This window comes from Ceratosolen solmsi, unplaced genomic scaffold, assembly GCF_000503995.2.
Source record: "Ceratosolen solmsi marchali unplaced genomic scaffold, CerSol_1.0 scaffold13, whole genome shotgun sequence".
Classification (NCBI taxonomy): Eukaryota; Metazoa; Arthropoda; class Insecta; order Hymenoptera; family Agaonidae; genus Ceratosolen; species Ceratosolen solmsi.
Genome location: NW_011948418.1, coordinates 10,687,654 through 10,703,400, shown reverse-complemented (window position 1 = coordinate 10,703,400; position 15,747 = coordinate 10,687,654).

The window sequence follows — 15,747 nt, the reverse complement described above, 5'->3', positions numbered from 1 at the left end:
TAGCTCGTACACAGGTATGGTTTATTCCCTGTGTCCGCAACAGTTTTCGATAATTAAATTCAAGCCCGTGCATGAAAAATTCTTGCCTATCAGGTGCACACCAAAATTCATGCTCATACTATCCCCTCCTGTATTCTGAATAACTCATTCCCATAATATAAAATATTTTTAACGTTTATGAATAATTGTATTTATAAAAATAATGTAATGTCATCGTTACGTGCTCGTTCGAACCGAGAGAGAAAACGTTAATTTAATCGTTGGATTAATAATGAAATGAGCAATAAATTAAGTGTCGGGGATAAATCGATCGTTAAAAGCGAAAGAATTGGTCTGTTTTAAATTAATTTGTAATTTAATTTAAATAAAACGATATTCCCTCAGATTTTATTATCCTTGCTAATATTATCATTTGTTATTCTTAATTGAAATATGATAATAATTATTATATCTAATTGAAATTCGAATAAGTTAATACTTGAGCTAAAAAATATGGCATTTGTAAATTAAATTTCAATTAATTGAAACAGTAAAATTTGACAAACGAAAAACCAATAAAATTCTACCGGCAAATGTTGAGATGCGCTAGTTACGTACTTTATACTCTCGTTTCGCAATATTGTTCATACTATTTCACTTTAATATAGTACCTACGATTATGTTTCCAATATGCATTATGCAGTATCATATTAATTGGGAGTATAGATATAAACGATATGACGCATACACGACTAAGTTACATGACAGGCAACCGATATGACAGTAACATAATAGAACCGCAAACTGTCTGCATCAATCATTACCACTTTAGCAATTAAATAAATAAAACTTTATGAAGTAATGAATTAAATTTAAAACGAATACGTACTATTAAATATTGCCTACGAAATTATATTCCCTATTAGTGTTTTAAAATTTTGTAATTGTATGTGTAGTTTGGATTGCTGGTATAGGTCGATCGCATAGTGAAAATTAATTGAATACGCATTGGTAAATAAGGCAGAATTGTGAAAATTGTAAATATACATTTCTAATTTTTCGCTTTGAATGAAGTAAAATAAATCTCATTCTATTGTTATTTGCTGAGCAAACTTCAATTTGCGAACAATGTTAGAAGTCAAGAACAATATATACGTAATACTATTTATTGCCTTATATTTGTAATATTATTAATGATGAAAAATGAATGAATGAAAAAGAAAAGGATAATGTGTACAATCGCCGGTGCACGCACGCACGCACGCACGCACGCACGCACGCGCACACACACACACACACACACACTAAAACCTATCCCCATATAACGAAAAACAACTGAATTTACAGTTTAAATTCGAATGGAAATATTTTTTTACTAACTGACTATTTGTAAAAGTGTTGCATATATTATCTTGCTATATGTGCTTTCATAATTTGTATGTCTATATGCATATATGTCTGGACACAACATGCGGTATACTTTGGTAATACAATAGGATCGAAAGTGAGAAAATGGTTCTTAAAGGAAATGAATTCGCGTACAGGAAACCTTTGTAGATGTATATATATCGAAGACCGTAACTTCCCCCGCTTCAGGGAAACTAACGATGTCGACATCCACGCCTTTTGCATTAAACTTACGTTAAATTGCTTGCTCGCTCTTTCTTTTAATTTGTCCAATTTAAGATCTCATAAACTGCAAACTAATAAATTTAATGTGACTAGATTACGTGTGCCATTTTATTCATTCATCGAAAGAATAATAATAATATCAATTAGTCAATTAGTGCATAGGAAATGCAGTCGTTAACAAATGGAACATGGAAGTTATATCTTCCATAAATTTTACATAAATTTCGCCAAAAATGTAATTTATTATAAAAGTAGAATCTTTAAGAAACTTTCGATTAATTCAAAAAATTTATAAAATAAATACGAAACTTTTATTATTTATACAGAATTTTTACAATTCATTATATATTTTTAATCGACAATTTTTATTTAATTATATGAAATTTTCTTAATTAATTAGATTTGTATTTTTAAATTGCAACTCATACATTTTCATATTTGTTAGAACTAATAATTACAAGCGTAATAATAAATTTATTTGCAAAATTCTATTCATCTTATTGAGAATAAAAGCATAATTTAAGAAAAATATTATAATTTTATTTATTTTCTAACTACTAAAAAAATATGTAAATTAAAGAAAAATAATCATTTTTTAAATGATAGTTGTGCAATTGATTATTAATTAAATATTAATTCTTCATAATTCGATTTTTATTTACTGGAAAATTGATTAAAAATTTCTAATTAAACATTTTCCTCTGTGTCAAATTATAATCTAAACTACATTTACCGCATATGATACAAAATTTGTTATAAGAGATTATCCATAAGAAAATTATCGATAGTGCAATTTCTAGGTGCGCAGTCTAAAAGCAACAGAAGCTGTAGAACTTTTATTAAAATAAAATATAACATAAACTATGAGAAATAAAATAAATTTTTTAAATATTTACCTAAAATTCATAATGAAATAAATACTTAAATTCCAAAAATATATGTTTAACTCTTACTAAATAAATGACTAAAATATATTTGATAACATAACTAATGAAAATACTTGTAAAATATAACTTATGACTTTAAATTATAAAATATTTAAGGCTATATATTTAAAAGAATATTATTATTATTATTTTGTAAATTGAAATAAATTTTTGATAATTTACTTATTTCTCAATATATTTTATAGTAGATAGAATATTTTAGGTTAATTAATTATGAAAAAATATACAAATTGTTTTTTATATTTTTAATCTATTGTTATGTTAACATTTTTTTAAAAATAATTTCATGAATTTCATACATATAGTATTTATAAGTTATAAAAATAAAAAGCTGCAATTTTGGCGCATAATCCAAATTTGTCATTCCCTACTCGATTAGCAATTCACTAACCCAATAGAATTATCCGTCATGTAAATAAAAATCCATAAATAACAATAACATTTATTAAATAAACGTCTCTATATTATAATCTTATAATAGATCGTCAATGGAGGAGTGAGGAGGAAAAATGTCTCTTATCGACTTAACCCTTTATTATCTCTCTTATCGATCCTTTCTATTCGTCTATAAAATATTGTATTTTTCTCGGAAGAACCATCCACGAATGTTATGTTTAAGATATAAATAGTACGAAGAGTTTCACATTATCGCCTCTACATGATATTGTAATGAAAGAGGAAAAGCAAAACTAACTTTACTTTCTTAAAAAAATTAACCACTTCAAACTTTCATTATGTTGTATATTATAATATCACTTATAGTCGATTTATTCGAGATATTTATTAATTATTAAAGTGTAAACACATATGAATTCATGCAAAAGTGTACGTACAAATGAAAATGCACATCGAAATATGCAATTACAAGTGAATGGTGTTTAAATTTGTTTAAATCATTGAAAGGTTTGTGTTTACAAGATATAAGATATATCGGTACATCACAATATTAAATTTTCTAATTTTTAGTTTCTACAATTTTTTCATGATTCATCTTTCTAATTTTTTTATACACGGTATACATTATTTTTCCGTATTATTAATTAATCTATAATACCGGAAAGGTAAATAATATCCTTTCTCTATCTTTTCATATTAATTAAAACACATTTTTACAGAAATTATCAAGATATTAAAAAATCATATATCCGGACACGAGGAAAGTTTTAATAAAATATTGTACATAGTTTCGTTAATATAATTAAAGTTTATAGTACACTTTAATAAAGTAATTAAAAACGAGTTACTATTAATATTGAAAAAATAAGGATGAATATTCATCGGATAATCAGGTCCACTAAATCAACATTTAAATACCTAAATTGTGAGAAGTATGATAATTCAGAATAATATAATTATAAATGAATTAGAGTGATGAAATTTCAAATATTACCACTTAAAACTTTAAATTATAAAATTATAATTTTTAAAGCTCTAGTTTTCTCTCTTAATATCTTTAATATTCGCACAAATTATTCTCTTAAATTTTGTTCCTTTAATGATTTATCTAATAGATAGTTTCAATCCGTTCTAATAATCAATAAAATAACTTAAAAAAAAATAATAAATTTTTAGATTCCTTAATAATGCAGAATAATTTTACTAACAATAATGGCTTTACTGACATTTATGATGCAATATATTTGTATAATCGTTAACTTTTTTTGTTCATTAAGATACAATTTATTTAATGCATAATAATTTAAATATAAAGAAATAATTATAAATATAATCGTACTTTGTTTATTGCATGAGCACGAAAAATATATTTATTTATAATTGGAACGTGGATTAGAAAGCTCTGCACTTGGTCGATAAATATCTTGTTTATAGAATGTATTAAAGTAATATAAATTTATAATAATATAATTCTTATACGCATCTTTAAATTTTGCATATTGTGTTTTTTAGAGGTTTGATGGAAGTTTGCAACTAAATTCAAATGAATCACGATTGCTTTTTGGATGTTACAATATTTTGTCACTATCTTATACAATCAAATCTCAATTAAATATTATATTATTATTAATATTATTTAAGCTGAAATATGTACTTTTTATATTTCTGGAGTTTATCATATCCCCTCTATTTTCATGGAGTTTTATAATTCTTTCATTCTTTGAAAATGAATTTATCATGCTTTTTAATAATATGTCGAATCAATTAAAATATCGACACGATTAATTATCAAATAAAAATCTGTATATTATATGTTTAGTATATAATTTGTATCATTTCCGAGCGGAGCATATAAAGGTACATTATATTGGAAAAAAAATTTCCTTAACAATGACATTATAAATATTAAATAAAATTTTAAGTATTAAATTATGATAATAGTCAATTGTAATAAAAATTATATAAACGGTTTGAATAGAATTTCTTTCTGAAAGAAAAATAATATATTAGACGTATGCTAATGTACAATACGAATTGATACGAAGTAATATTCTATTACACTTTTTATTCAATTTAGTTTTGAGCTATTTTATGAAATTCTTACCGAAGTCTTACAGAAAATCTTACAGAAAAGTAAGAAAAAAGTGGAATAGTATATATTATAATTAAAGCTTTATTATCTAACGCCGAGAATTATAAATGAAATTGAATTGAAAATATAATTGGAATTATTGAAAAAGGACTGATTGGATAATATTAAATTGCGAGTGTAACAATTTTTAAAAATTTTTTTTTTTTTTTTTTTTTTTTGAAAAACAACGATTCTCTAACTAAATATAAAATAAATTGAAATATTTTTATTTGAGTGACCAATTGAAATAGAAAAGGAAAATTAGGATTAGGATAATAATGCAACACTTGGCAGAATCTCATTTATTAATAAGCAAATATAGGGCCTTTTAAAAGGTAAAGAAATTAATTAAAAATTTGTCGGCAAAGGTTATTATCTCCCAAATAATAATAACAGTTCTCTTAAAAATTGTGTTTTTGCGTGCATAGTCATTGCATTAGTCGAATGCCGGCGTTTAAAAAGTTTGAAAATTCCTTCACGAGGCTTTCACAGAATTCCCATAGCATACCACAACTTCATTAATTTCCAGCAACCTGCCACTCATTATGATTCAACGAGTTGTGACAAATGTAATAATCTTTATTCTCTTTAGGTCACAATTTACCTGCAAATTCATAACCACGTACACGTGAAAAAACAAGAGAAACAAAAATGGCACCCTAGAGGAACCCTGCATTAAGCCAAATCAGTACTAAAAAAAAAAAAAAAAAAAAAAAAAAAAAAAAAAAATACGGCACGTATAAAAAGCAGTACCTACTTCTCACAGGTGCAATAATTCTTTCTTTGGTCATTCTTGTAAGAATTACGGGATGAGGCACTCAAGCTACCGCGTACCGATAGATGCCATTTATCACTGTCGAGTTTATCTTGTACTTCCATTTTCTCTCTACGTCCATTTACCTCAATCGTCCTTTATCCAACGCTGTTGCTCCAACAATACTATGGTTTATGCAGTGAACTACAAAATACCAAGAGCTTTAGACAGACGTTTTTTTTTTTTTTCAATCGCGATAATTTATTGAAATATAGTCATATTTCTTTTCTATATATGTCATTTTTACTAATCTCACACTTCGCTACGAACTGTGTTTTCCTCACGATGATATAATTCATAATTTGTAATTCTAATTCTACTCTGAATTTATAATGCAAGATATTCTTCTACTTTTACAAAATATCTGCACACTATCTTGATGTTTATGAGAATACATGAATACTATTGTATGTTATATAAAAAAAAATAAATAAATAAATAAATAATAAAAAAAAGAATGACCCTATATTCTCCATTCATTAATATTTCTTCAACGCAAATTTTTCGTTTTTAATAGTTTTAATCTCCAATGTCGGATAATATTCTTCAAAACTAACATAAATATTTACGATTACACGATAATTAATGATTATTAAAATAATTTTCAAATCAAAACAGTAAATACCGTCCCCCCCCCCCTCTACCCAACCGCCCAAAATTCACATCTGGGAATTTAAATTACATTGCATATATAAAAAGACTTATGAACATTCCATTACAACAAAGGTCAAAGAATAATTACATAGAATCTTATCTCGTTAATATGATTCTATCAAAAAATCTGTCATCGAAAAAATGAAACATAATAACAATTATTTTCTCATATTTACATTTTAATGTCTATCGAAGTTATTTAATAATCAATAACATTGAAATGAAATCCATGTATATTCGATATACATATGCATATGTGTGTATATATATATATGTATATAAGTACAATGAAATGTATGTCCTTTTCTTAAATAATACAACCAGTAATCACACAATGCTTCTTGTGTATGATAAAAATTTAAACACGTATGACATAAATCCCAGTGCGTGTATAATCTTATATCTGAGCAAAATATTTTAGAATTTATTAAGTTAATATGAAATAATAAGAAAACATAAAAATGATGCATGAGACGGGACATACAATAGAAAAAGGCAGCCAAGAAGGTAACTATAATTTAATTCATTGTACTGCCTTTATCAAATTTATGAAATGTATAAAAAATTCTCATTTAATACGTTATTATTTTCGAACTTTTGCAATCGTTATGATAAATATTTGAGAACGAGGTAGCAATATTAAAACAATTTAATACTATTAAATTAATTGATATTATTAATCAATCAATAATACAACGGTTTTTGTTATGTATCTGTTATTAATTGAATTCAAACTTTATCTAATTCTTGACTCTTTCTTTTGTAGGTATACAAACCACATTTTCATATTAAAACTCTTTTTAAAGAGTGAAAAGAAACTTACAAATGACCTACATATCAGAAAGTTTTTTAAAACGTAAAATATGTTGATACAATGTGTTATAATATAATAAAGAATTTAATCGCATGTTTATATAGATGAATATTTTAATAATAAAATTAATTTTTATTCACTCCGCGTATAAATAAATGTACGAATGTTACGATATGATAGTTATATATATATATATATATATATATATATATATATATATATATATATCAACGATAAAATTATTTTAATACAATCCAATGCAATTTAGTTAAAGGATAATTTTATGTAATATAGAAATATGAATTATGGAAAATGCAAAATCTAAAAACTACGTAGGTTAATATTCATTTTCAATTTAACTTATTTAACACTATTAAAATATATTTACATATTTATAAAAATATACATATACGCATGTAAAATAAAATATTTTTCATTTTCGATGATTAAAGTTCTAATGTAATAAATATAACAATGTAAATATAAAATATATTCAAATATAAAAATCTTAAAAAATCTGTAATAAATTTATGATATTCTCTGTTAATATTTGTATTTGTACTAAATGAAAATATATGAATATATATTATATGAACATAGAAAATGATCAATTATACTTAGTATAGTATTTTTTATTCTAAAAATTCGATTAAGAATGCATACTTAAGTTCGTGTATATTCGCATGGTCAAGGAATCATATATTTTTTTTTTTTTTTTTAATAATAAAGTATAATAAATTGGACTTGTTTTTAATATAAAGTTTTCCACCCAATTTGATATATTAGCATAAAATAATTAATTAATTAAAGCAGCAAATACATTATTGAGTATTTGTATTCAATTCATTTGACAAATGTTCGAAGCTACAGAACGCTAGTTAATGTATTTACTAAAAATATTTTTAAAATATTGTATTGTAATAAATTATATTAAAGATAATAAATATACAGGAAATCGATATTACGGCAATAAAAACATGAAAATATTATTGTGTAATAAATATAAATATTATTATAAAATATACGATAAAAATAAAAAGAAAACATAAAAGCAATAACTGAAAAATAATTTATAATATTCACAATTATACAAATTTATTATTTGTAATTTACAAAATTATTAAAAAAAAAAAAAATTGTTTTTATTTTATCATTTTGTTAAGGGAATTGAAAATATTTTCATTCTAAAATTAACCACGGGACACTTATAGCAAATATACTTAAAATAAATCAATAATAAATACATTTTATTTATTAATGCAAAATGCAACGCTAGAGAGGATAAAAAAATTTCTAAAAAGAATAGTAAATATTAGAAGTTTTGAAATTGCTAAGTGATTCTCACTCTTGGAGAAACATTATAAAAGTTTGATTTAAGTTGGATGTTATAATTAATTGATACGTAATTGTATTTTAAACAATTTGTTTGCATTAAATTTTTATACGATTAAATGATAAAATTAGAGAGAATGTGGTAAAAATAATATGACAATTTCTATTATTATAAAAGTAACAATAAATTGAAATGATGCTTTGTCAAACTCTTCCATATAATAATTATTACTCACATTAAAATATTTATTACCTATAATTATCATTCAGTAATATAATTTGAATGATGTAATATGATGAATAATTGATATATTGTTTATTTAACAACTATATGAATTAATAATCGGAAATACAATTAATTGTACATAGATAAATTACTCCATAATATTTTCTATTTATATACATTTGTTTTGTGTATTATATTACTTAATAGCACTTTAAATTAATATATTTAGTTATAAAATAAATTTATAACTATTACAATAAAACTTGCTTCAATTACAACAAACCTATTTTTATTCAAAATTCAAGTCGATATATGCAATATAATGAACTATTTCAGAATATTTCAAATAGTCATGAAGAAATTTGTTTATTCTACAATAAATAGGAATCTTATTTTTACTTTCTTATTACAAATTTGATAACTATCATATATTATGTCTTATGCCTATGAATAAGACTAGTAATAAGACAATCATTTCTACTATATTTATATTATAAAAAAAACTCCCTTTACTGCTTAAGTAATTAACGAAAAAAAAATTTGTTAGTAAGAACTTGATAGACTTTTATTGTTTTGGTTATAGAAAGTTTATGTATAATTGGTACAAAAAGTTATATATTCATTCGTGCTAATAATATTTTCTGACTCTTCTTCTTTCAAACGTTGTTCCAGATTTTACTTTTGTCCCTATATAGATTTTTCTAGGTAAGTGCGATTGATGCATTCTTTTTAATTGAATATTATTTCCATAATATAATGCTGCAGGAACACGAAGAAAAGTGAAAAATATAAATATTTTTTATCGTGAATAAAATTTTAATAGCATTTTATGTCACTGTCCCGTCTCCCTTTCACCCTTTGCCCATCAACTTCATTAAAAATTTAATCTCTATACTCGAACAAAGACATTTTCATACGATTTTCACAATTTCTCCAATGCCAAAGTACACATATTATTACATCGAGACATATTATTGTGTTCGAGCACAATACACTTGTTGCGCCATCTGTTGGTAAATGTAAAAATTACGTGGAAGATAAGCCCGAACATATAAGATTCAAAATAATTACTCGGCATTATCGAAGAATGAAGATCGTTAATGGATTTATTTAAATATTGTTTATTAAACTCGATATGATTAAATAATTGCAGTTAAGTGAATATTGATATAATACTTTTTTTTTTCTTTTCTTTCAAAGTGTATATAAAAATATAACCTTATATCATTTCATTATTCAATATTCAAAATGCTGTTCTAATTACTTGATGAATAAAGTAAACGAATTGAGTTTAAAATTAAACTTTTTTTCTTAACAGAGCACGTTATTGCCGTATAAGCTGACAAAGAGGGGACATTCTACAGTCTCACTGCAACGCTAAAGAGAAGAATTGGTGCACTCTACATTTATTTCTGCATCTATTACATATGTCAACACGAGGCATATTGCAATGAGTTTAAAGTATGCATGTTGTTAGAAATTTTAGATTAATTTTCCTAGTGATTATATTGTTAGCTTGAATTGGCGTGTATTTCATGTACTATTTCAGTATAAGAAATACTGAATTCTAGTAATTTTGCTATACAAGGGTTGAAACTTTATCCTATGTAACAAACGTTTTAATTTTGTTATTGTCATTGGGTAATTGACATTTATCAATATTAAAATGTACTATAGATATTGTGAGTTATTGAATATTTAATTTATTTGTAAATAATTATTATGTATAAAAAATAAGTTCACTTATTGAAATTAATAGACTCTGTATATGTAGCATCTTATAAGTAGGTTTAGTTAATTATTTTACAATTATCAAATTTTGTTGATAAGAGATTAATTGTGTAATCAAAATAAATGAGAATATGTGTTATAAAATTTATAAAACGTTCATGAATTCTTCAGATGAATGTGATGAAACGTTCATATGAAGTCTTCCTGAAATTGTATTTATATTTGAAAATTGATTCAGTTTTATTTTAGGAAATTGATATAGGTTCTTCTTTTATACAAGCGTCTGCATTAAATGTTGGCAATGACTTATCGACACCATCGGCCTCCATGATGAAAATGAAAGAACAAGACAAAATATCAGTTCTCTGAAAAGATGTAAAATAAGTGGTCACCCTTTTTTTTTTACCAACAGCGAGCTGGGTATTGCTAAATATGATGTTATGCAATTTTTTTGGTACATTTTCCCAAGATGACAATATTTTACTTTCAACTGTATAAGGCATGTATTTATTCGTCATTCTATTTATGTATTTACTTATTATTAAGAGTAACTATATATGAAATTACTATGCTAATATGTAGAATTCAAATAGTTTGATGTATTTCTTAAAGAATATTTTAGACTTTGGGTTTAGTCCAGTTGGTTAAATATTTGTAATTATTGAGACGATACTAAAATCTTTAAATTAAATTATTTTTGATAATTATAATCAATAAGATAATAAATGTAATATGTATGCATATATAGGAAATCGACTGTTTTTCAGTAATAATATCACTCTATTCTTCAATTACTCGTGCATTAATAATTAATATTTTGCTATAGTATGCGTGTACTTATATATATGAAAATTTAAATAGCTGTGAGCTAACATTAATAAGTACAAAACACCTAGTATTCTGGATATTTTCAGTCATATTTTCCAGCAATGAAAGAGTGTTTTTTTTTAGTGATAATCGTGGATCTCTATACGTTTATGATAGAGGGCCTCAAGTCTGTTAAAAAGTGAGTATATTTATCTGTTTGGATATAACGTACACTATTATACTGTTATAAATATAATCAAATAGCTAATTGAACTTTTTATTAGATTCTAGGACATTATGATAATATAAATATTCTTGTATTTACTGATCATTCTTCTCAAATTTTATCGAGTACTGGTAATGATGAAATATGTAACGTTAGCATAGTATAGTCGTGTCTTATTAATTTGATGAAATAACCAAGGATATATAAAATTTGGAATACAATTAAAACAAAAAATACTAAGAAATAAGAATATCAATATTTTATGATAGACTGCCATATCGTATGGACTTTCGTAAGTTTTCTTTATAATTACACAATAAAACTTGTAAATGTTTTATATTTCTATAAATACGTTACTAAATTATTTATGTATATATTATACATCTATGCATTGGAAACTTCGTTTAAATATTTAAAACATTTTATAAAAGTAAACATTGATGTTTATTGTAGTTATAAGTTGTTATGTTATAAGTAAATATGATTTTTTAAATGGATTTTATTAATCATTATCAATAATCATTTTATCTCTAGTGGGATAGTAAAGTAATTAGCTGACGATATATTAACGAAAATATACGTCGGTAAGGCAAGTGAAAATGGAGATATCAGATACTGACAATGAATAGTATAAAAAATAATTAATCTTACGGAATTGACAAATGTATATCCGTACTAACGTTATATTGTTTATGGAAAATGCAGAATATTTATTAATAACAATTCACGCATGATGTTTAATTGATACTGCAAAATGTTGAATTATCTCGTTAGATCAACCAGTAAAGAGAAAAAAAATAATAATGTAAAAGTTTTAAAAACATAGTCAAAGGCATGGTGATAAGTTATACGTAATGTACTATTATTATATTATTTATTTTAAGTAATATTGTTAAAACCTGTTTCGAATTAGTTTTTAAGAAATTATTGCCTAATAATTAAAATCTATGCCTACTTATCCTTATTTGACCGAGAGGTTTTTTAAAGATATTCATAAGTTGATTTATTTGTGTAAGTACTTGAAAGAATTTTTGGAAGAATGTTCATCGACTTATTCACATATTTGTTAAATTTTTAATAGAATAAATTTTTCTGAAATTATTTAAATAAAATCAAATGTTTTTTTTTTTTAATCAGAAATAAATTGAATATATACTAATATATATAATCTCTATTTTAAATATAAGTTTACGCTAATATACATAATTGGTGTATTTATTTGTAAATGTAAGATAAATTTAATAGATAATAATATTATAATATTTAAATAAGTCATAGAGTCATAGGTATATTAAGATTTTATTAATGTTATACATTTTATCAAAGTTTAGCAAATAAAATTTGTACACGCTGAGTATTTGAAAACCTATCGACAAATTATAATAATAAGTATAACTATTCAATATAAACTATGTAATAGAAGTTTGAAATTACAAAATATGCAAAATTTTAATTAAATTATATTGTATTTAATATTTTTAAATAAGTTTTCAGATATTTGTTAGTTATCTATAATGAATGAATATAAACATTTATAATTAATCGTATAATAATTTCTAATGGAACATATTGATATTTAATTTACATTCTGCTTTGAAACAAAATTATATAATAGAAAAATAAACCTTAAAAATTTGTTAATTATTATAAAAAAATTCAATATCTTTTATTAATAATTAGAAGCTAAATATTTTAATGTCAATTTGTATGTTTAATAAGGAAAAAAATGTTATTATTATAATTAAATTATTTTTAATTCGGATTGCAGACTATAATAGTATTACACAAATTACACAAATAGCGAGAATAAAGTTATTATTATATTTATATCTACTTCTTATGCATCAATATTTAATATTAATTACCATGTCAAAAGGATTGATAATTTTTAAGATTATTATAATTCAATAAACCTCGTCCATTATAACTAATGAATTTTAAATCCAATTTTCAAATATCCAAGAACCACAATTCTAAAATGTACATATTTTGTAATATTGTTTGTAATATGATTTAAATCGAAGAAATGTAATTACTTTGGTTTTAGATAATTCGTTTTAAACATTAATTACGTTAATTATATATTTATAACAAACGTAATTCAAATTATAAAATTAATATTCATTCTGGTATAGGATTCCGTTTAGAAATTCAAGTTACTGACAAAATTTTGCCTTTATTGATTCAAAAGCTCGACAATACAATTGATTAAATAAAAATTCACTTAAATAAAATATTCGTGTTTATAATTTATAACAACAACAAAAAAATAAATAAATTTTATTAGACGAATAAGTCTAATAATGATCATGGGAAATAAAATTAGTCTCATAAACCGGAGTTGATAATATTCCCTTAGACTGAAAATATTTTATCGTCGTTGTGTAATTCCTTTCCCCCCGAAGATTAGAAAAAATTAGTCGGAAATGATTGTAATTATAGGGAATCGATCTCGGAACCCAATTTAATGATCAAACATCTCGATAACAAAAGTAATGTGGCAGAAATCGAAAAGGCACTCAAAATAAATGTTTGAAACCAGAATAGAATATAACTAGAGCAAGATTACGGTAGGCGGAAACAGTATTTGGTTATGATAGGGATCGATAATGATACTAAGCTCTTTGGAGCAACTAGTTGACCCTCGCATTTAATTGAGCCAATTAGGCAAATACGGAAGCAAAAAGTAAGAACTTGTCAAAAGCCGATATAAATACCAAAATTACGATTTTATCGGTCATTGTAAACATACAGACTAAATCCAACTCTAACTAACGTGTGTCTCGAAATATTATAAAGAAAGTAAATATATCTATAATTAACTCAATACGTTACTTATAATTTTACATTAAAGAAAATTCAAAATTCATATTCGCCTGATCGTTTTAGAAGAAAAAAAAACAAGAAAAAGAAAGAAAAGATAACTTTAATTTAACTTTAATTAAATAAAATGGATAAAAACAATAGTATGATGTTATATTATTATAAAATATCGAATAACTTCCCTGGAATATGATATGTGTATTATTATTCCCTTTACCTAAATCAATTTGATATTCTTGAATTGAAGTGGATATTTTAAAAACAGAATAAATTGATAAAAACTTACCATTTAACAGAACTTTTTACAAATGCAAACCGTAATTAGCTGTGTAATATTAAAAAACTGACTTGTAAATTTAAAATTTTCATTAATAATGATATTTTTCATTGAAGAATAATTAATAATTTTAGTGACTTTTTTCCTCCTTTAATAATATTTTCTATTTATTTATTTTTTTTTCATTACAACTATCGTAATATCATACTATTGCATCTGTCGAAATTACTGAATACAACATTGAGACAATTGGAAAAAAAGCACATTTACCAAAAAAAAAAAACTCTTATATTAATAATCATATTATCTAACTTGAATGAAGAAAATTATTATTTACTTGTCAAAATATGCGAAAATAATGTTGAATGGTAGAAGCACGTTTAAGAGCATTTCTTGTTTGATTTAGGAATTTGTGTTGTATGTCCGATGTAAAAACCGAAGACCTATATGTAATACATGTATAGGCCAAAGTAAATAAAACTATATTTGAACATTTGGATGAGCATTCTAGCGGAATAATATGTTTATTCATCAAATATAAACAGCAAAAGAATAAAAGCTTATCGAACTTTTCGTAAAATCGTAAAATCAAATCTCGAGTGCTTGTAATAGTAAGGTTTTGTTACTTTGAGGTATTCAATAAATGCATTCTCATTCCATTACCATTACATTCCGTACACGTATAACTGATGAAACCTTTTCGTGAAAACGTAACGCTCCGTGTCACACACATAATTCGCCTAATTTCACCTCGTAGATAAGGCAAATCGGGGCTTCCCGAAGTCCCACATGCACATCTTTCCTCATTTTTTTTTTTCTTAAATCCACGATCTACCGTTGTTTTGAACTTCTGACGTCTAAGGGATTTAGCCTTCTGACCGTGATTTGTGCAGTTCTTCTCTATGCCCTTGAAACCACTGAGTGTAGGTGCAACTTTTTTTTTTTTTTTTTTTTTTTT